The sequence below is a fragment of the Rhagoletis zephyria genome, unplaced genomic scaffold, assembly GCF_001687245.7.
Source record: "Rhagoletis zephyria isolate East Lansing unplaced genomic scaffold, Rhagoletis_zephyria_1.1 Rzeph_scaffold_00288, whole genome shotgun sequence".
NCBI classification, from domain to species: Eukaryota; Metazoa; Arthropoda; class Insecta; order Diptera; family Tephritidae; genus Rhagoletis; species Rhagoletis zephyria.
This window is the reverse complement of record NW_016157372.1, coordinates 90,879-113,645: the sequence shown is the minus strand read 5'-3', so window position 1 is coordinate 113,645 and position 22,767 is coordinate 90,879. Positions and strand designations below refer to the sequence as shown.

At 34.6% G+C, this 22,767-nt stretch overlaps 1 long non-coding RNA gene across 2 annotated transcripts; it reads right to left on the bottom strand.

Moving 5' to 3' along the window:
- Positions 1-508: 508 nt before the first annotated feature.
- Positions 509-19,109, bottom strand: LOC108358720 (uncharacterized). 2 transcript variants are annotated; one of them, XR_001846821.1, is made up of 3 exons: positions 18,831-19,109; positions 17,116-17,715; positions 509-518 (listed from the first exon to the last, which is right to left on the bottom strand). It is a non-coding gene; the product is annotated as an uncharacterized LOC108358720 (long non-coding RNA). The 2 variants fall into 2 exon arrangements; XR_001846820.1 differs by lacking the exon at positions 509-518 and having other exon boundaries at positions 16,986-17,715; positions 18,831-19,104.
- Positions 19,110-22,767: the final 3,658 nt, after the last annotated feature.

Below are 22,767 nucleotides of genomic sequence, written 5' to 3'. Positions count from 1 at the left end.
ACGTATGGTTTCGCAATCAGCACAGCAAAGTCTATCAAAAACAGCTTTAACATTTGCCGCATCAAAAGCAGTGTTGCCTGTGTTATTATTATCAATATTGCGTACAGGGTGCCGTTTTCCGATAATCTTTCTGGGGAATTATGTAGGATTTTTGAATACCTTCGGACATCAAATAACAAGGTTATAGAAAAACAAAAACGTTGTGGCCGTTTATACAGAGTGCCAAACAAAATTTTTTTTCTTGAAATATCTTCATAGTTAGCGTTCAAAATCCCACCCCCAGACATGAAAAATATCAAAAATAAGGAGAACCGTATTTTTTATTTTGAGATATTGCCACCGGGTCTTTGAAGTTTTCCATGTATTTTACATCGGAAATATATATTTATGTATATGTAATTTATCAGCGTACATATGTACATATTTATGTATGTTCATTAGACCACTCGTTATTTCAACTTTTTTTTTTAATATACAGTTTACCGGGCGGAATTAGACGTTTTTGGTCTAAAAATGTGCTGCATTTTAAAATTTAGAAAACCATATGCATTCAGGGATAAATTTGTATTCAGAATAAACGAAAATCGTTTTTAACCGACTTCCAAAAGAGGAGGAGGTTATCAGTTCGTCGGAATATATATATATTTTTTTATGTATGTTACCGCACAACTTTGGACCACGTCAACCAATTTCGATAATTCTTTTTGCATCGAATAGGTAGTATCACAGAGGTGGTCCCATACTAATCTGGTTTAGATCCGATGATAGGATCATGAAATATATATATATTTATATATATATATATATATATTTGTCTGAGAATTGAAGTCGGTTTTGATTTTTGCTTAAAAATTATTTGCTTTTTAACCGACCTCAGGAAAAGGAGAAGGTTATCAATTCGTCGGAATACTTTTTGTATGTACACTGCCGGAACAAAGTATTGGCACAGCAAATTTTTCACAATATGTATATGCAACAATTTTTATTCTAATATTCTTCCGCCAATTTTGTATAAAAATGTGGTTCATTTAACAACAAAAAACATAAAAATATAATTCCTAAACTTTGTGCTGATTTTTGAGAATTTTTTTTGTTGAAGGTGTTTTACATTTTTTCCATATGCCAAAAATCAACGGTAATTCCTACCCACTTAAAACTTGCACTTTATTACAATCAAATCTGCATATTCAAAAAAATTCTAAAAAATCTGATTAAAAAGTTGAAAATTTTCATGAAAATTCGTTGAATTTTCGCGAGTTTTGCACAAAGTTTAGGAACTATATTTTTATGTTTTTTTTTTGTAGGAGGAACCATATTTTTATACGAAATTAGCGGAAAAATATTAGAATGAAAATGGTTGCATATACTGTGAAAAATTTGCTGTGCCAATACTTTGTTCCGGCAGTGTATGTTACCGCATAACTTTTGACCACGTCAACCTATTTCAATAATTCTTTTTCGGCCGGAATCGTGTTGCCTCAAGGGTGGTCCCATACTAATCTCCGTTCATTCGGTCATGAAGAAATTAACGTTACTATTAAACTTTTATATGGGAATTGAAAAGTCGCCAGTTCTGCTAATCTGATCGCAAAAAGCTTTCCACCATACTAAAGGTCTTCAAATTTCAGATTACTAGTTTAAGAATTATCTGTAAATTTAAATCGGGCAAAATTTTAAGTCGCATCCTTATTCTACTGTGAATTACATCCAAAAGGAACAAACTTTTTGCCTTTATTTTCAACCCTGGATCGCCACCACACAGATGCAGGCTGGTTTCGTGGGAATGTAAATTTGTTCGCCTGTGATTACAACAGATCGGTACAGCTGTACAAGGCGACGATAGACAGAGTAGGCGAGGTGTACCCGTATCGCGGCGTTTGTTTATGTTAGTTCGAATTTTTTTTTAATCGACCTTCGAATTTTGCAGTCAAATGCCGATTTTCAGCATATTGTTTATATGGTTTTTTGGCTATAACTCGTCGACTAATTGAAATTTTTTCAATCTGTTAAAGCCAAGTTATTGCTAGAGACCTGTGCAACAATTAAAATTAAAAAAAAAAATTTATTTGGAAAATTTTTGTAGTGCTTATGAAGCAAAATGTTGGAATTTTTTTTCATGCTTTTTGAACATATTTTCCACAAAACTAAGTCTTTTTATACCTTTCATGAGCATGAAATGGTATTATAACTTTGGTCCGATGTTTGTAAGTACCAGAATAAGATGAGATAGACCCATCAAAATGTATACTTAAATGATCAGAACATCGAGCTGAGTCGATTTAGCCATGTCCGTCTGCCCGTCTGTCTGTCTGTCTGTTTGTATGCAATCTAGTCTCTCAGTTTTTGAGATATCCAGATGAAATTTGGTAGGTGGGTGTATTTTTATAATGTATTAATCATTTGTCGGAACCGGAAGAATCGGACCACTATAAGATATAGCTCCCATACAACTGATTGTTCAGATATGAGATTTTTCGTTATAACTTCTACATTTATGCAGCTAGGAACATGATATTTTGCAATACTTCCACCCATTATCAATAGAAAACTTAGAGTGAAATAATATGGCTTCCGAGCAAAAAATAAAACTTAAAACGTAACCATTATTTTCCGAGCAAAAAATAAAACTTAAAACGTAACGATTATTTTCCGAGCAAAAAATAAAACTCAAAACATAACGATTATTTTCTGAGTAAAAAATAAAACTCAAAATATAATGATTAAACTTGATTTTTATAAGTAAAAATTAAAAAATAAAAATCAGTGCCGCTGAAGGTACTCCCAGTAATAAGAAATATAATGGTTTACTCCTTATGCACGTAGCATTTCTCTTTCCGCGTGATTTTTTGAGTTGAAATTTCAAAGGATAATCGTTATTTGCGGTCCCTGGCTTTAACAGATTGAAAAAATATCAATTAGTCGACGAGTTATAGCCAAAAAACCAAATAAACAATATGCTGAAAATCGGCATTTGACTGCAAAGTTCGAAGGTCGATTAAAAAAAAATTCGAACTAACATAAACAAACGCCGCGATACGGGTCTTCTAATTTAGCCTCTATTTTCACCCCTCACTCTCAGAATCGACCTAACTTTTGCTAACCTGAATTTGTTCCACAGTGTTATCGTACAGGGGGAAACTTCCTTCAACTTTGTGCGATCTCATGGAAGCTGCTTTTGCCTCAATAATTATTTGACCCAACTAAAACTGAGATAGCCCTTTTACCAGACGGTACGAAGTAACTGCTCTTGCATCCTTTAAATACGATGGTTCGAGTCTGATATTTAAACTTACTACCAAGTATCTAGGATTAACTCTCAGCAGTAAGGCGCTTTGAAATGACAACACAATGGAACGCATAGAGGAAGACACCACAGGGTTCTTCACATGCAAAAACGCGATTGGACCTTCTCACCTAGGATAGCCCACTGGATCAACACGACCATTGTTCGTCAGATTCTGCTCTACAGAGCCCTTGTAGGGTACGGTGCAGTGGCGAATACAATGGACGGGCGGTGGGGGCGATCGCGGTGAACGTAGAAAGTTTCACATTCACCTCAAAAAAAATGAATAAGTCCCGGCTTAATCAGTATTACCCCGAAATATTAAGTATATGGATAAAGGGATGAAAAATAGGAGAATGCCCACTTCTGCGCCCAAATTAGCTTTAAATTGTCTAACGAATTAATATTAACCCAATATCAGGGACGTGAACCGGATGAAAAATTTGGTCGGTTCGGTTCAGCGGTTCGAACCGTTTTTGCACTTTTGAGTTTGTTCGTCAAAGCGGTTTTTTTGTTCATTGAACCAGGGTTTCAGTTCGGTTCAACGGTTTAGAAATAAAACAATAACGCCCAAGTTTAAGTGTCCAGTGCAGGGTGTCCAGATTGTTAAAAAAAGCGCAATTTCTGAAAAAAATCGCCAATTTTTTTTTAATAAAATTCATGAAATCGATTTAACAAATATTTTATTTTAAAAATGAGACCTTGTTATAATATAGTTTTTAAACCCAAAAACGATTATAATACCTTCGGAGGGTAATAATAAATAACACAAATCACTTATATAATAGTGATGTAAAAACAATTTTCTTTAAAAATACGCATACTTTTTAAAAATATTTGTTTCAACACATTTTGCAATAGGACTGCGCAATTATTAAATTTATTATAACTCATATTAATTGATTAATCGCACAATCCGCTTTTAAGCGATCGGCGCTAAAAATAAAATAGAAACCTATAATAAGGCGAGATCAGCTATTTCCACAATTTCTTCAAAATCACCTATAAAGTCTGAATCATTTACATTTCTGTTGTTGTCATATATTGAGCTATTCAATCTTGATAGCATACTGTTTGAACGTTTTGCAGCAGAAACTATAGTCTTCATACATATAACACTTTATTCGAATAATTGAATTAAGGCTTTCCAACCTCATCCTATTTCGAATCTTAGTTTTTGTTGAATTCATTACGGAGAAAACGCGCTCAACAAAAGCATGTGAGTGCGGCAAAGAAATAATATGAAGGCTACGTTACTTATATTTCCAGACATTTTATTGCCTGTTGCGGTTTTCACTCCGTAAGCAATTATTCAAAATTCTTCAGAGTCGGATGGAATGGTTCTGAAAAAATTATTCCATGGGAAAGTTAAAAGATTAAAATATTCAGTTTATGCTGCTTTTCTTTCCTTGAAAGTCAAATTGTGAATTGGCAGGTCCCTGAAACTCGCCCTCTTGTGATTCACACACGTTTCTGATGACAAAATCAAAGCTTTTTAAAAGTATTTAAGTGACTAGGTAATCGTTTCAAAATCGTTTCTTGGATAAGGGTGATTAAACATTTTTGACAGTCTTTTAGTATGCTTCTTAAGTCAAGTTTATCACGCAGTTCATTAGCCTCTTCTGTAAAATTATCGTGGAAAACTAAGTTTTGTATATTTTTATAATTGGAAAAAATTTATTTGACGGGAAAAAATCGCCAATGGCGATTTCCTAAATTTTTACGCGCAAATATCCAAGAAAAATCGCCAAATTGGCGCGAAATCGCCAAATCTGAACACTCTGGTCCAGTGCAACAACGCGCAAGGATAAGTGTCCAGTGTCTGTCAAATGAAATGGGTTGCCATTACATTTGATATTACCACATGGTAAACAAACATGGTATGTATTACCACATTTAACAAAAAAAGTGGTTAAATTTATCTATTGAAAATTGGTTGAAACGAACCTCTAAACCTTTTGTGAAAAGTGGTTCGGTTTTCGGTTCGGATCAAACATTTGTGGAAAATTTCGGTTCGGTTAATGGTTCAGTTAATTAATAGAAAAAAGCGGGTTTTCGGTTCAAAACCGGTTCAGTTCAAAAATGGTTCACGTCCCTGCACAATATTTATACTGCTATTGGATAATATTTTGCTCGTCTCCGATCATTTGGCAAACATTGTAGTAAAAAATAAGTATTTATATATATATTTATATTGCTTTAATAAACCCCACGTATAACTTTTTATCTTGTGTTTTTTGTTCAAAATAGTATAATTGTTTTATTATAGGGGACTCTGTAAATGGATCTGCACCAAATTCACAAAATGAAACTTACTAAAATTAAAATTATATCACAAAACACTTTACTTCACACTTCATAAAAATTACTCGAAGCTCTATATGCATGAAGAACAAATGAGGGTTCAAGCAGGTTGGATACTTGTGGTCATACTATAGCTTCGATTGGTCACTCCGCTGTGAATCAAGTTAGATGCCTGTAATTTAACGTCATTTGAGAAGTTGATCCCATTTGCCCCTCCCCAAATAAAATCGTGTATCCGCCACTGGTAGGGTGGCCTACGCTTAGTAAGGCAACTGCGCTCAAACAATTTCAAAGGGTACAAAGAAGTGCGGTGATATGCATAAGCGGATCTCTGTGCTCTTCGCCTACAGAAGCCGTTAATGCGGTTCTCCATTTGTCTCCGCTCGAGGCAATTGCTGGAGAAATAGCCTTGAGGCTCAGAGAAGCAGGTTCCTGTACTAATGGTACATATGGCCACTCGTAAAGTCCAGGGAATATGGCACCCATACCGATACTTACAAGTACATACTTACTACTGCATCCCATCAAATACCATCACCAAATACTATAAAATTACCATGCCAACTCGACAGGACAGGAAAACCAGTCCTCACCGCATACGCAACCCGATAAATATGTAAACTGGTGGCTCGAAACTAGACGGAAAGATCGGGAAAGATTCTCCTCGGAGCTGGAACTAGAGACATCTTTTCGGTTTTCCGACCACTGCAGGGTATCCCAGGCGGAGATTCTGGCTATCCAGGAGACCACCCGGCTCGTAGTTAAAAGACCTAATGAGAAAAGACGGGTCTTAATCTTCTCCGAAAGCGCTGAAAGCTGCAAATGCATGCGTAGATAACACAAAGTCACTCACCGAATCACCGGAGATCTCTAAACGAGATGGCCTAGTATTATAGAATGCAACTCATATGGGTGCCTGTACACCAGAGCTGGGCAATTTTTGCTCGCGAGCAACGCCAGCGTCGCAGTTCGTATACGTACACAGAAGCAAAGCAGCGAAATTCGATTCAGTCTGCTTGCAGATTTCACCAAGGTAACACCATGCCCGGCTGTGGATTATTTTTCTTCGTAATTTTAGCACGCGCTTGCCACAGTTTGAGGAGAAAATTTATAAAAAATCCCCAAAGCGAAAAGTAGTGTGTTTTTTTTAGATTGGTGTTTGCCTGCATTTGCGACGGTTCAAACACAAAATAGTGCGACCCTATATAAGAACTAGAGTTTATTGTTCAAAGAACTTTTAACAAGCCGCAATATCCGTTATGTGGTTATTCCTTCGTATTTTTAATACAAGCAAACTGTATTTTGCATGCCGTGACAATTTAAAAAAAATATAAAATGAGCTGCTTGCTGACCAACGTTCAATAATTTTGTAATAAGTTCCATGATTTTTTAAAAAAGTGCACAAATAGCATGCCATGTTTTAGAATAATTTGTTTCTATCTAAAGAAATCGATATAGAAATTTAAATGCTGGTTTATACGCAAAAATACTTAATGAATAATATTTATAAGTTATATTCTATTTTTAGCACTAAATTCCTATTTATATGAAAATAATAAAATCTAAACAACGAAATCATCTGGCCGGCCAGCATTTCAAAGATTAGATTCCAATAAAATTGTGTGCAGGTATTTAACAAATGAGTTAAACCTATTTAAATTTTTTAAAAGTATTAAATTTTTCGTATGGAAAAGTTTCTATAAACTAATATTATTAGTTACTAAAAACTTCTACGATTCATTATTTCACTACACGTATAAGCAAAATAGGGCAAAAGACACAGGCACCAAAAATACCAGCTTTAGTACATTTATAAAAATGTGGCAACTATAACTGAGCGCGACGCACTATTGCCATGACAAAATGAGACTGTGTTGGTGTGCCCAGCATTGCTGTACACCGATATACTTATTGACTGCAACCGCAAAGCCGCCCCATCTCTTCGGGGAAGGACAAAGTAGGTATCTCAATGTCCACTTTTACATGTTAAGGACAGCGCCATAAAAGCAGCAAACAAACGCTGGAGTAACCTCTCCTTCTGTGAAAATGCTAGGCTTACATAGCCTTGTTACGACAAAAAAACGCACGAATGTACTCTTAGGGTTTAAATGGCCCAAGGTTTCTATTCTCACAAGAATTCTTATAGGTCACTGTCTAATTGGCACACGTGCCTCGTGCGCCAGTCTACTATCGCAGCAGCAGATGCGAAGAAGAAGAGTAAAGTGTACAGCAGAGGTTCCCAAACTTGCTTTTCTCGTATACCCCTTTCAAAACTTTTTCTGGTTTCGGTGGCAAAACTTGAAAAAACAAAACCACAAAGGTTTTAAGGCCAAACTTTTAATTCAGAAACTGACAAAAGAGAAAAGACCGAATCTAGAAAAATTTATGATAAACAAGCAAGCAAGCAAGAAGCACAAAAAGTGTTCCATCGTCTCATCCTCTTCAAGGCGGGATGGGCAAATTGTTGTCCAACAAGTTTTCTGCAGTCCCGTCTTGTCAGTGAAAGCAAAAAAGTAGATGGACCTTCTGATATTGAAGGCAACATGAGTTTTTCCCACCAGCATCCCCTCGATGGCTGTCAGTCAATTTCTGATGGGGGCTTCGATGGTCGAAGTGGGTAGTGCTATAATTGGTTGCGGATCGAGGAATGCCTGGTGTTAAGCTGAGGGAGAGCGGGAGACCAGGTTTAGAGTTGTTATCGAGTTAGAAGAGTAGATGAGGTAGGGATTACCTTTGTTGCAAGTGTTAATGGGCCTTATGCATAAAAAGTGAGCTTAAGCTCAGACTCAATTTTTGCACTGAAAGGGTGAGCTCAAGCTCAAGAATTTGTACTGAAAATCGAGTCGGAGCTTAAGCTCACTTTTTATGCATGAGGCCCAATGTATCGAGCTCAATGAGCTCATATGGTTTATAGATGCACATCAAGTCAACCATGCACTTCATATGCCGGATATGCGAGAGAGAGAGAGAGAGAGAGAGAGATATGCGGGCAGGCCGATGAAGCGATAGTGCAAGATGTGACCCTTTTACCATGTATCAATATGGATACTCCGTTGGGGGAGTCATGCTTTAGCTGCCATAGGGTGCTGTGCAATGACTGAAAATGCAAGCGACTTATCACTTCACTAAATATATATATATATATATATATATATGCATAAATATAAATATATGAATATAAATATAAATATATGCGTAAGTATATACATATATGTTGTGGCATACTAATATCACTACACATATGTGTATATGTATAAATACTATATGTATGTAAGGGAGGGCCGCCATAATCCTGAACCATCGACCAGGACACTTTTCATCCAAACAAAAAAGGAAGATACAAGTGAATTTGGTGCCAATATATTCCCTATAAGTACAGTGGCTTTGGTTCTGATATTATAAGCAATGCAGTTTTGTGGCACAATCCGTAGAGCTGAATGATTGATAATGATGAAACGCTCAAGTTCTGAATTTTTTTATCATGAAAGAACAAATTTCTCGTGGCGGTGACGTAGCTTGGTACAGCGGTCTTCATGATAATTTTTGCCATTTTGTATATGCATAACGTGAAGTTAATTTCGGTTTTTCCTATTTAAAATTTACGCGAATGTACTTAAGTATATCACGGTACCCTGGAAACAACTTCAACCCTCAAGTTGCTTCTCTTCGCCGATTCCTGTTGCTACTATTTCACTGAACATTTTCCAAAAAAAAGAGAGCAAAATCCGTCGGGCTCTTTTTTTCTATGGTGACTTTTACTAATTCAAATATTACACAGGCCAACAAAAATTTGAAAAAATTTGCTTCCTAAAATGTTAAAGCTGGTTTCGATAGCCTTTTTTGTGCTGATTACGAATCTGTAAGTACAAAGTTTCCATCAGCTTTAGATTTTGAGAAAAACGTGGTTAAAGTATCAAAAAATCGCGTTTTTTTAAATATTTGAAAAGCTCTCAAAGCTTCTGAGTCAGTGGAATCGTCGGTTCGAATCCTACTGATAGAAGTCTGATGAGGAAATGTGGTGATTTCCGAAATAGCTATCACTTCTACCATTTTTTCATTTGTTGTTGCTTTTTAACAATAAGTTTTTCATTAAAAACGGCCTCAAGCTCAATAAAAATTGTTGACTGTAATGGTTATAAAGCCATAAAATAACAAAAAAACAAATAACTTAAGGACGAGCACACCTAAAAAGTTAAGCATTCTAATAATAGAAATATTAACAAAAACAAACAAAACCAACAACCACATGATCAAGTGTGAATGGCAGTGGAACAGCTGCGCTNTAGGCAACTGGCTGAGTCAGTGGGATCGTCGGTTCGAATCCTACTGAAAGAAGTCTGATGAGGAAATGTGGTGATTTCCGAAATAGCTATCACTTCTACCATTTTTCAATTTGTTGTTGCTTTTTAACAATAAGTTTTTCATTAAAAACGGCCTCAAGCTCAATAAAAATTGTTGACTGTAATGGTTATAAAGCCATAAAATAACAAAAAAACAAATAACTTAAGGACGAGCACACCTAAAAAGTTAAGCATTCTAATAATAGAAATATTAACAAAAACAAACAAAACCAACAACCACATGATCAAGTGTGAATGGCAGTGGAACAGCTGCGCTTGATTGTAGTTGGCTTAACAAATGAAAATAGTGGAAAGTAGCAACAAGAATTTACAAGGCGAACTTAGCACAGTGCCTATGCAACTGGCTGAGTCAGTGGGATCGTCCGTTCGAATCCTACTGAAAGACTGCAATATGACTGACTTCCAATTCCATAGTTTTTTGTCAATGTTATTGTGGCTTATTAACATTTTATTTTTAATATTTTTATTGAGCTTTGTACCACGATTGTTTATTAGGAAAAATTGAAAAAGCAACAAAGTCTAAGCGGTAGAAGTTATAGCACTATTTCGGAGATCACCACATCTCCTCATCAGACTTCTTTTTTCTAGACTTCAGCAGGGATCGAACCTGCGAATTCGATGTTCAAAGTCAGAAGCGTTAACCACTGAGCTATGTACATCCCGTAAACTCTTGTTGCTAATTCATTTTCCTTATTCAACCAACTACTATCAAGTGCAGCTGATTTGCCGCTATTTAAACTCGACAGCGTGGTTGTTGTTGTCAATTCTATACATCCATTTGCTTATTTGCTTTATTGTTTAGTTTAAGGCAGGCTTTTCCTAAACTATGTATTTGTTAATGTTATTGTGGCTTATTAACATTTTATTTTTAATATTTTTATTGAGCTTTGTACCCCGATTGTTTATAAAAAAAAATTTAAAAAGAAGTTATAGCAGCTATTTCGGGGATCACCAACATCTCCTCTTCAGACTTCTCTTTTCTAGACTTCAGCAGGGATCGAACCTGCGTAATGGATGTTCAAAGTCAGAAGCGTTAACCACTGAGCTATGTGTACACCCCGTAAACTCTTGTTGCTAATTCATTTTCCTTATTCACTATCAAGTGCAGCTGATTTGCCGCTATTATTTAGTTTTTAGTTTATTCAGTTTGTAATAAGCTTTTTAAACTGATATAAAATAAAAAAAATGTATATTTCTTTACTTAAAAACACAAATTAATTTTTATTTCTAGTATTCGCACTAAAGCAAGACTACAAAACTAGTTTGTTAGCATATTTTAATTAATGGAAATAATATTCCGAAATATTGCGGGATCCAGGGATAAGCAATTTAAGATCCCGAAATCCCGGGATTCAAAAAATGTTCCGAGATTGGATGCCTTAGTACCGATAGAGTTCACGATTTTCATTTACTCTGAATAGAACATTTTTCCCCGAATGAAAATGGTTTTCCAACTTTTTAATTGCAACGTGCACGTGCTTAAAGTATAGATCAATGAAATTTTTAAATCACGACTTTTTCCGTCCGCCAAAAAGCACTTTTTTAAACGGACGGTGTAATGTATATATGTACATATACATATACATGCATACATATGGATACTCTGCAGCAATTGAGACTCACCCTGGGTTAGCCCTCAGATAGTCACTATTGTTACCAGCACTAGTCCCTCATAATTCCCCTGCCAATGGTTTCAACTGCCATTTTTGGCATTGGCGTGTCATTGGAAAAGGACCGGTCCAATCAACACTGACCGTAAGATAGTCCTGGACTAGTCCAATTTTGGAGATTTTTTTCGTTGGAGTAAGATTGCGTTCTGCACTTCGCAGATGCTTTTTCATAATTCGGAAACACAAAAAAAAAAATTTTATCATTTTATAACCATGTTGGTTCTGACGGCATTTGAACCCGGACCCTCCTGCAAGCTAACCACGATTGAGAGAATACAAAGGTTGCGCCGATCTCGGACCGCTATTCCTCTCTTAACGAATTTGACAAAATCGTTGTTTGCATGACGTCACACTGGTGCAACTTGGTTATGTTTTCCTTGCAAAATTTTTTCTTCTTCTTCCATTCTTGCTCACGTTTTGGCATTTCTCTCTCGCAGTTGCACCAGTGTGACGTCACACAAAAGTTATTCTCAAAAATCCTCTCTGATCAGCGCAATCTTGTATTCTATCATTCTTGCAAGCTAACATATAGTGGCAAGCATCTCTGCGCACTGAGCTACAGCCACGCATGTAAATGTGTGTTCAAATGTTCACTTTGCATCAAGGCCAGACCAAGCGATTGGGACATTTACAGGGTGGTGTTCTTTAAATTTTTTTATTGAATTGCAAGACAACACCACCCTGTCAGTGCCAAACTGTACTTTTCGTCTATCTCTAGGCCGGTTCCTTGGGGACTAGTCGAAGGCTGACATTTTCGATGCAAGCAAATGTCCAATTCTGACCAGTCAAATTATAACCGGTGAAGTACTAGTCCTTAACGGAAAATTGGCCGCCTTATTGCTGCAGGGTATGTACAGATTTATGTATGTATGTACAGTACCGAGTATATATGAACGTGTGTTCATATGTACATATACAGATTTATTTACTTTCATCTAATGCACTCGTTCACTCCACATCTATGTATGTATGTATATGTACATGTATGTATGCTCGTTTGTATGACATATGTACATATATATTTCGCTGTAAGCTCGCACGCCACTAATAATTTTTCCTGTCGCACTAGAAACAGTATTGACCTAGGTTCCGTTCGGCTTTCATTAGTACTTGATCATATATACATACATATGTATGTATATAGGTGTGCATACACATACAAATGTATAAATGTACTTTTATAAATTAACGTATATGCTAGGGTTGCCAAACGTACTATAATATATAGTATTGTACTATTTTTTCGGTCTGCGTACTATATATGTACTGTTGAAAAAATATATAGTTCGCAAAAATACTACATTTTTTCAGTTATAAATATAAATAACCCAGCCAGCCAAAAATCCGAAAACCGATCCGAAAAAGTACAAAAAAGTGGATGAAGTGCGGATTTTTGTCCGTTTACTGATTCGATTTTCGGATACTTCAACGATCCGTTTTCCCACAAAAGTGTGCGGCAGAAACGTATGTACACACAAGAGTATGTGAAACGGATACGTTTTCTGCTGTTTTTTCTGAAATTTGTCTGATTCAATTTTTCGTTCAATACGCTTTCCTTCTGCACTTCACAGATACTTTTTCATGGTTCAAAAGAAAAAAAATTAGGTAGCGCCTGACGGAATTCGGCACCTTCTGGAAGCTAACAAATAGCGGCACACTCCTCTGCACGCTCAGCCATTGCCAACTACGAATGCATGCTTTCAAATGTTTAGCTTGAGTAAATAAAATACAATTATTGCTTTCAACTGACATCACCTTTTTCGAACGTTTTCCGGATACGAAAATTGATGATAACTGTAGGAGTTTTTTTTGCGTTTTCGGATACGGAAAATTTAACTAAACTGCACTGTCGGCAAAATTTAAGCTTCCTTGCTGGCTGGGAAATTTCAGTAATATGTAAGAAAATATGTGCATGAAAATGGATGACCTTTATACTGAAATAACAATATTACAAGAAATATTCTTCAAAATAAAAGGTGGTGGTGAGTTTATGAATAGAACCACACATCAAAAATGGAAGCATTTTTAAAATCGCTGATAACACTGTGAGACAAATGGTAGGGGTCAGTGATCGGGAAGGGTTCAAACTACCGGGGAAAGTTATATCGGTAAAAAAGAAGTTATACGTGTCCCGGCGTTTCGCTGGGTCACGTCTAGGAATCGAGATATATATATAACTATCATATAGGGGAAATTGTCACCTTTGGTGGTCTTTTTTTGACATAACTCGAGAACCACTAATCCGATTTTGCTCAAACAAATTTAAAAAAATTACAAATTAGAATTCCTTTAATCTGTTTGTATAAGGTTTTTCTATATAATCAACAGTTTTAAAAAAATTTAATATTTTAGGCAAAAAATATTTTTTTTCTTCATACATTTATTTTTACCGGCAAAACTGTTGATTATATAGAAAAACGTTATATGAACAGATTACAGGAATTGTAATTTTTAATTTTTTTAAATTTGTTTGAGCAAAATCGGACTAGTGGTTCTCGAGTTATGTCAAAAAAAGACCACCAAAGGTGACAATTTCCCCTATATGATAGTTATATATATATCTCGATTCCTAGACGTGACCCAGCGAAACGCCGGGACACGTATAACTTATTTTTGACCGATATAACATTTCCCGTTGGTTTCATCCCATCCCGATTTTGACTGTCGCATAGTGTAATGAATCACCAAATTTACTTTAAAGGGCGTGTGTGAATCGGTAACAAAGTTCTATGGGGAAAGCTGTTTAATAATATTTTTACTAAGGGTATTCATCAAACCTTATAAATGCATTGTAAACCGTATAAACTTATAATTGTGTAAACCTTATAAATGAACTGTCAAAATTTGTATGGAAACTCGTTTACACATTTCTGATAAATTTATCCAGCGATTTCACTGAATAAACTTGATAAACTGAAGACAATGCAACTCTGTCGCAACTCTAGCTATGTTTTCTTAGGCAATAATCGGGATCAGCATACAAATTTTGCACGCAAATATATGATCCTGATAGAGATCTGGTTCAATTATTATCCCGTCTGTTTGTTTTGTTTCACTGATAATTCGCAAAGTTTGGTAGCCGTGATAAATGAATTCATACACAAACAGACATTCTGCAATTGTTTCTTGTAACTTGCTTCAAATAAATAGCCTTTATGTTATATGTACATTTATTTAAATAGATATCTCGTAAATATAATTTTTTCCAATTTAGTGAGGTAGTTTCTATAATTTCTTTATCCCCGTGCTAGAAGTATAAAGTTAGTGACACTGCGCTTTATAACCAAAGAAAACACGACTATTGTCGAATGTGTAAACGAAAAGAGAGTGTGGGTCGTTCATGTAACAGAGTGCATAAACTTATAAGATTATCTGCTTGATAAAGTTATCGGTTTAGATGAATACCACTACTATGGTGAGACAGTTTTGCCAATCTGCTGTGTGAAATGAAATCTTTTTTGTCAGCGGTAAATTTTTGATAACCGCAGATTTATGCCGAATAAAATATTACAAATTGAAGTGAAATTAATATTATAAGAAAAAGTCTACCATCGTTGATTGCAATTCATCAATTTATGCTTTTATTTAACGAAAAATTACACACATCAACAGTCCTTGCGATTGTCAAAATTTTCTATGCATTTGTCAAAAATTTCACTAGCCTCATGAGCTACTAAAATTTTATTCGTAGTTGTCAAAAATTTACTCGCCGCGAACTTTGTTACCGATTCATACACGCTCAAATTATTTCATTTCTACTCTCTATTCCTGCTACTTCGGCATTCACTGGAAGAGTTTTTTCGGTTATGGATGTGAAATACCTTACTAACAAAATTAAATTTTTGATTTATATTAATTTTAATATTGATTGCGATAAAGTATATAATACTTTCGTGGTTAACAAGGAATTGTGAAAAACTACCAAAGGAGCAAAGAAATATATTAAGAAAAAAGATGTTTACTTAAAAAGCGTTTTTACTTGTTCTTTTAAATATACTACTATATATATTTGAAGTGTACCATATTTTTTCAGTTTTTTTTTTTTTAAGTACTATAAATATCTTACAAAATGTTCGCAAATGTTCGTGCATATGTATGTATGTATGTAGGTCATATATGTAATACTTAGTCTGTTCCTTTGAGCTTCGGACTAAAACCTGTGGAACTGTCAAACTACAATTTTACTCTCTCAAATGAGAGTAAAAGGAGAACAGATGCAGAAGTGCATAGGAACGCAAAAAGCACTATTTCCTGTAAAAACGTCAGTCGGTTTGTTTACATGTCATTTGTACAACACTGATTTAGCTGAAATATCACTAAATAATTATTAAAATCTATACATATTCAAACATTTCGTTGTTTATTTTCATTTTTTTACAAATTTAAGGCACTTTGCTTTCACCGCTGTTAGTTTTTGCTTGCACATGCAAATCAGCTGATCGTTTGACACTTTTCATGAACTTACAGGAAAAGAAACTCCGGACTAAATCCTGTAACTTCTGACTAGGAACAGTTGCTCAGTTACTCTCTCAAATGTGTTCCCACTTACAGGTTTTATGTCAATAGGAACGACTTCCTGTAAGTTCTGACTAAATCCTGTAAACCGGACTGCTATTGGAACAGACTAACTTCTATATTGGCAGTAAGCTAACTTCTCAATGTGTAAGCATTCCGAAATCAAAGCGAGACAGTCTAGTACCGTTTTTGTCAATGTGTTGTGTACTTGAGTGCCGTTTTTGTATATGTGTTGTGCACATGTTTATTTATAAACGTATGTGTTCCTTTTCTTTCGTACGTGTTTATTGATATATCTGTACTGTAGTGTTTTCGGACGGTACTAGCTCTTTCCGCCAATATAGGAGTATTACATACATATATGATGTAGGTACATATGTACATCTTTGAGGATATTTTAATACCCGCAATTTAAGAGTGTCAATATAAATATGTGTATATGAAGATAAATTTAATTTGTTTTTATCATGCCATCACTATAATTTTTGCATATGAATGTACGCATGTATTTACACCAAACCTTCACATTTTTGTTAATCAGGTTGAGGAAATTTTATAAATACATACCTAGATATTTATCTACTTACCTTTTTAGTTGATGTATGTACTTATAAGTGTGTGTCTACATATACAAAGTACGTTTTATTTTTTTAATTTGTTCTTATTCGTTTTATACATACAAATGTACATATACATAGTATATGCATAGAATGTGATATGCACATACATATACCTTTCAAAATACTTTTTTTTTTGCAATGGGGAACATATTTCACGCTGGTATATACCCAGCAGAACCGACATAACGCATTATCCAATCCACTTACAAAATTGTAAATAAAAACCAACACATTTGCAGCTTAGCGATATTCATGTGGCATTTTTTGCATTATTTAACGCGATATTTGTAGCATAATAATATTTAATTGAAAAGAGACAACTATATATGATAACGTAATAGCGAACGTATATACATACATACATATCGCACGTTTAATAACATAGAGTTGTAATTCAAAATCTACGCTTTTGGAGATTTCTACATACAATTAATAAGCTTGATAAGTGCTCATTCAAACACGGCGATTTTTGTTGCCGCAACTCGACGTTTGTTGGAGAGAGCGTGACGAAGAAAGGAGAGAGGCACCGAGTTGCTCGTGCTCGGGCAACACGCTTTGTGCTCTCGTTCGTCTGTGTAAATTGAGTTAGCGGTTCACAGCATCAAGAATGATAGAATACAAGATTGCGCCGATCAGAGAGGATTTTTGAGAATAACTTTTGTGTGACGTCACACTGGTGCAATTGCGAGAGAGAAATGCCAAAACGTGAGCAAGAATGGAAGAAGAAGAAAAAATGTTGCAAGGAAAACGTAAACAAGTTGCACAAGTGTGACGCCATGCAAACAACGATTCTGTCAAATTTCTTAAGAGAGGAATAGCGGTCCGAGATCGGCGCAACCTTTGTATTTTCTCAATCGGGTCACAGCATGAACGAACGACACAAGATCACGTAAGCACAAGAGAGTGAAAAAAGTCGGTTTCTTGAGCGGGTTCTACGCCATCTTATTTCGCGGGAAAACGAGCTAAAAGTAAACAAAGCAAAGAAAACAAAAATTAGCCAAAATTATTGTCAGCCACTAAAATGCTTTAAAATGTGTTGTCATGTTGAATTAACTCTTCTTTAGTTAAATAAAAGTATAAATTGTGGTGCTTGTGATGTAAACAAACGCTCAGCTGACGAACCCTATTCCATGAATCTTTTTCTCAAAACAAGTTACAAATACAACGTCGCGTTCTTACGTGATATTGTATTTTTGGTTCATGGGTTCACAGCTGACAAAAACAATTGCATACAAAAAAATCGCCGTGTGTAAAAGGAACGAGCAACACCAAAAGGGAAAATGAAAAATAGCGTCGACAAAAGTTTCCGCGTATAAACACAGACTAAGGAGAATATTCTTAGTCTAACAGATGACTAAACTTCCCAAAAATGATGAAGATATGCGTCTTTCCATCTGTCTTTTGGTATACCAATTGTATGAACTAAACGAACTATGATTGCGTTTTCCCATAAAATTTAAATTTTGAAATAATTCTCTATGTTATTAAACGTACGATATGTGCATACATACATATGTAGCTACTTGAGTATTTATTCACTCAACTTTAGCTTTCGCGTTGAATAACTGGTCCAATCATCGACAGATACATTTTACCTTCGGCTAGGTCAGCATATGCACGTACATATATGTATGTATATTGCCGTATTTTTCGATCAATAGATACATTAAGGTACCATATCGTCACTAAGGAAAAGGTGCCAAGTCTATTATTTTTAAATTGTTCAGGAGAGACGAAAAACTGATGTAGTTTCGTATTACCTGCCATTCTGCATCAAAAACTAATTTAAAAAAAATGGAACTGGCACGTTTTCACCTTTATGTAGCGATATGTTTCTATGTATGCACGTATGGACATATACATACATACATACATATTTATACATATGTATGTAAGTAGTATACTTAAATTTGATTCAGTCGATATTCACTGCACAAATTCCAATAATTAGCATAACATATTTTGTGTAAGCGCCAATCTATTATTATTATTATTTGTATAACATATTTTCTTTTGGGTTTTCCCACAAAAAATCTTAATTTTCATATTCTTTGTAATTTTTCACAGTGGTTATTACCGTTTGTAGGGGTTGTTACCGTTTGTAGTGGTTATTACCGTTTGTAGTGGTTATTACCGTTTTAGCATTTAAAGTTCTTCAATTTCATACCAGCCACGCTTTCTTTCTATTCTACTTATATGGTGTGCAATGAGTTTATGTTTTGCATAAAATTGTAAATATTCCCTCTTAATTCTACCTCGGCCGATACGTTGTGACCGCTTGCTAGTTGATTCGGTAATACCGACGACGCCAACGATATGTTACTGCTGTTCTATGCGACTTTGTTCTGTGCTTAACTGGCAAGCGTTTCGTTGCTGCCATTACCGCTGTCGCTGCCGCTGCCAACATCGCCGTCGCTGCTAATGCCCGTCGCGGCAGAGTCTACGTAGTAGCCGCTAAGGCATAAGTATTGGTGAAAGCGTAATGACATGCCGGTTGCGAGGGCCATGGTGTCCAAAATCGATTGTGTTATCTGTATATTGTTTATAAGAACGTGTATACCTACATACATACATACATACATATGTATTAAAAGAAAGAAATGGATATAAGAAAGCTGTTTCCTGCACAAAGCCCAACGCGATGCATTAACTATATACATATGTATGTAGGTACATACATATGTATTTAAAGGCAAATGCACGTAGGTTTGTGTATACATACATACATACATATGTATATAAAAAACGCTTATAAGAAAAAATACTTAAAAGAAATGATTTTCTAGAACCAATGTAACCGATTACATAATTAAACAAACGTGTATAACAAAGTTCTTCTTAAAGTGCGTATGCAATATTTTTATACATATATAAGTTTTTATAATTTTTTTTTTATTTATTGATTTGTCCTAACACAACAACAGTGTTGCCACTTTGTGAGTAATTCCTCAAAACGTGAGGAATTTCGGGCGCGCTTGAGTATTTTTTGAGAATTTTTATTTTGAGGAGTTTTTGAGGAATTTTCTCTCGATATATTTGCAGATAACAAATGCAACCATGTTTTACATAACAGAGTTGTTAAATCGCTTTGCAAATTTTTGAACAAAAAGTTTTTGTTTATAAAGAGCGAAATACAACACACAAGTGGCTTGTCAAACCTACTTTTCCCATTTCACCACACACCATGCAAACATGACTCGTTAAAGCAAAGAATTTTAGTTTTCTTCCGGTTCATAATGTAAAAGAGTTTGGGTTTCTTCGATTTTTCTCTCTTGCGTCCTCATTCGGTAAAAATTCCGTTGCGAATTAGGCGATTTTATCATGCACAAAGTTAGCGTTTTGATTAAACGTCAATATCACGGCCAGAAATTCAAAAAATTTTGATTTTTGTTCACATTTCCCTCAAACGGCTAGTCAAACCTTCAAACACCCCCGTGCGCAACATAAATAGCTTTAAGCAAAGGGATACATCGCTTGGTTTGTCATGCCGCACATCTGAATTGCTGCTAAATATTCAAAATGTTATCGACAATTTTTTCATTCCATCGTTATATTTTCATTTTATTTTGAAGTTACAAAATCTCGGTAACGAATGGAGAGAACACGCATTGTTCGATCATAAGGATATTTATATTGATTCTTCATTAGATCCAGAAAACTATAGAAAAACAGTTTTTGAATTAAAAGATTCTTCAGATTCATATAAGTTTCCCAATTAAAAAAATTATATCTGCATTACTAATATAGCCCTTTTCTAATGCTTCAGTAGAGCGTATATCTAGTAGATTAAAAATGTGTAGGACTGACTTGAAGACCAGATTCAGCACTGATATAGTTGCAGCAATATTATATAGAAACCAAAGCATAAAAAATAACGGTGATACTTTGTTTGATCCGAACAAATGTACCAATTGAATTGGAGAATGTAACTAATTTTTATACTAAGTACTTGTATATAGTATGCAGTACATAACACTCATATCTGTAATAAGAAAAGGATTTTGAGGCTTTTTCATTTGTTTTTGAGGAATTTGGTAATTTTTTTGTGGCAACACTGCACAACAATTAAGGAAACTATTTTATAGTGTTAGTCTTATTGAGATAACATTGAATTAATAGATATTTAATACGTATAAAAATTTTAAGTTTTGTATTACTTTCATATTACGATAAATCTATTATAACAACGGTGGGCAAGTGCGGCTCTTTTTACTTTCTTTTTGCTTAAAACGTTTTGGCTCTTTTTAACCGACTTCCAAAAAAGGAGGAGGTTATCAGTTCGTCGGAATATTTTTTTTATTTTATTTTTTTTTTATGTATGTTACCGCATAACTTTGGATCACGTCAACCGATTTCGATAATATATATTAGACTGCATCACTCCTCATACAAAAAAAATCAGTACTATTTTTCCATTGGAATTATTAAAATTTTAAAGTTTTGTATTACTTTCATATTACGATAAATCTATTATAACAACGGTGGGCAAGTGCGGCTCTTTTTACTTTCTTTTTGCTTAAAACGTTTTGGCTCTTTTTAACCGACTTCCAAAAAAGGAGGAGGTTATCAGTTCGTCGGAATATTTTTTTTATTTTACTTTTTTTTTATGTATGTTACCGCATAACTTTGGATCACGTCAACCGATTTCGATAATATATATTAGACTGCATCACTCCTCATACAAAAAAAATCAGTACTATTTTCCATTGGAATTATAAAATCTATTATATGTTAAGACGTCCACCAAAATATTTCGGAAAAATATTAAGATTTAAGTGAGCTGGACCGATTTGAAAATACCTCCAAAAATGGGGTTTTTTATGAATAAAAATAGTTTCTTAAAGATTTTTTTGAAAAAATCCCCTCAAATGACAAAACGGTTTAAACTTAAAAAAGTTGCAGAAGAATATTTACAAAAAATTTTGAACGGAATCGTAATGATGAGATTTTTTATGCTGGTATTTTAACTTTTTTTAAAGATTGTTATAAGAAAAACTTGAATAACTGAACCTAAACTCTTCCGATTTAGACTTAAGGGGTATCATTGGAAAGGTATTTCCTCTACCTTTTTATTTCTTTACTAACAAACTCATTCAAAGGATGAAAGAGAAAGGTAGGATGAAGGAACGTCATTCAAAGTTGAATTAAGATGTTTTGGTATTTGAAAAAAAAATATTGGGACACGAATGACTTTTTGTTTGGACAGAAATAAAAAGAGTGTAAAAATACCTTTCAAATGAGAACCCATAAGTCTAAATCAGAATAGTTTTGGCCCAGTTATTCAAGTTTTTCGTAAATCAATCTTTGAAAAAAGACAAAAAAAAACAGCATCAAATATCTCATTCTTACGATTCCGTTGAAAAGATTTTTAAATATTTTTATGAAGATTTTTTAAGCTTAATATGTTTTGTCATCTGAGGGGACTTTTTTCAAAAAGTTCTTTAAGAAACAATTTTTATTCATAAAAAACTACATTTTTGGAGGTATATTCAATTCGGTGAAGCTCAATTAAATCTTAATATTTTTCCGAAATATTTTGGTGGACGTCTTAAAATATAATACATTTTGTAATCCTGGTGGAAAAACTGCAACTTTTTTTGGTGATGCAGTCTAATCTATACTAATTATATAAAGAGAAGTCCCTTTTTTTTGTAACAGGTAATCTCGCGAACGGCTGGTCAGATGTTCATGAAATTTTGTATACAAATAGCTTTCGGTAACCACCATGTTTTAGGCTAAAAAAAATTTACTTTTTTTTCGGGTAGGTGGACCAGGTCTATTCTAAAAAATTTTATTATAGTCCGATTTGCTTCAAATTTAGTACGTAAGTAGCTTCTTAGCATATATTAGCATACTAGCAGACCCCGCGAACTTCGTCCCGCCCAAAATTTTTATATATTTTATTGAAACTTTTTGGTCCAACATTTTCACCAACAATTCACGTTTACGATTTTCATAGGCACATTTGTCTGCTAAGATTAAGGTTTGGTGGTCATTTGCCGCTTTAAATAACC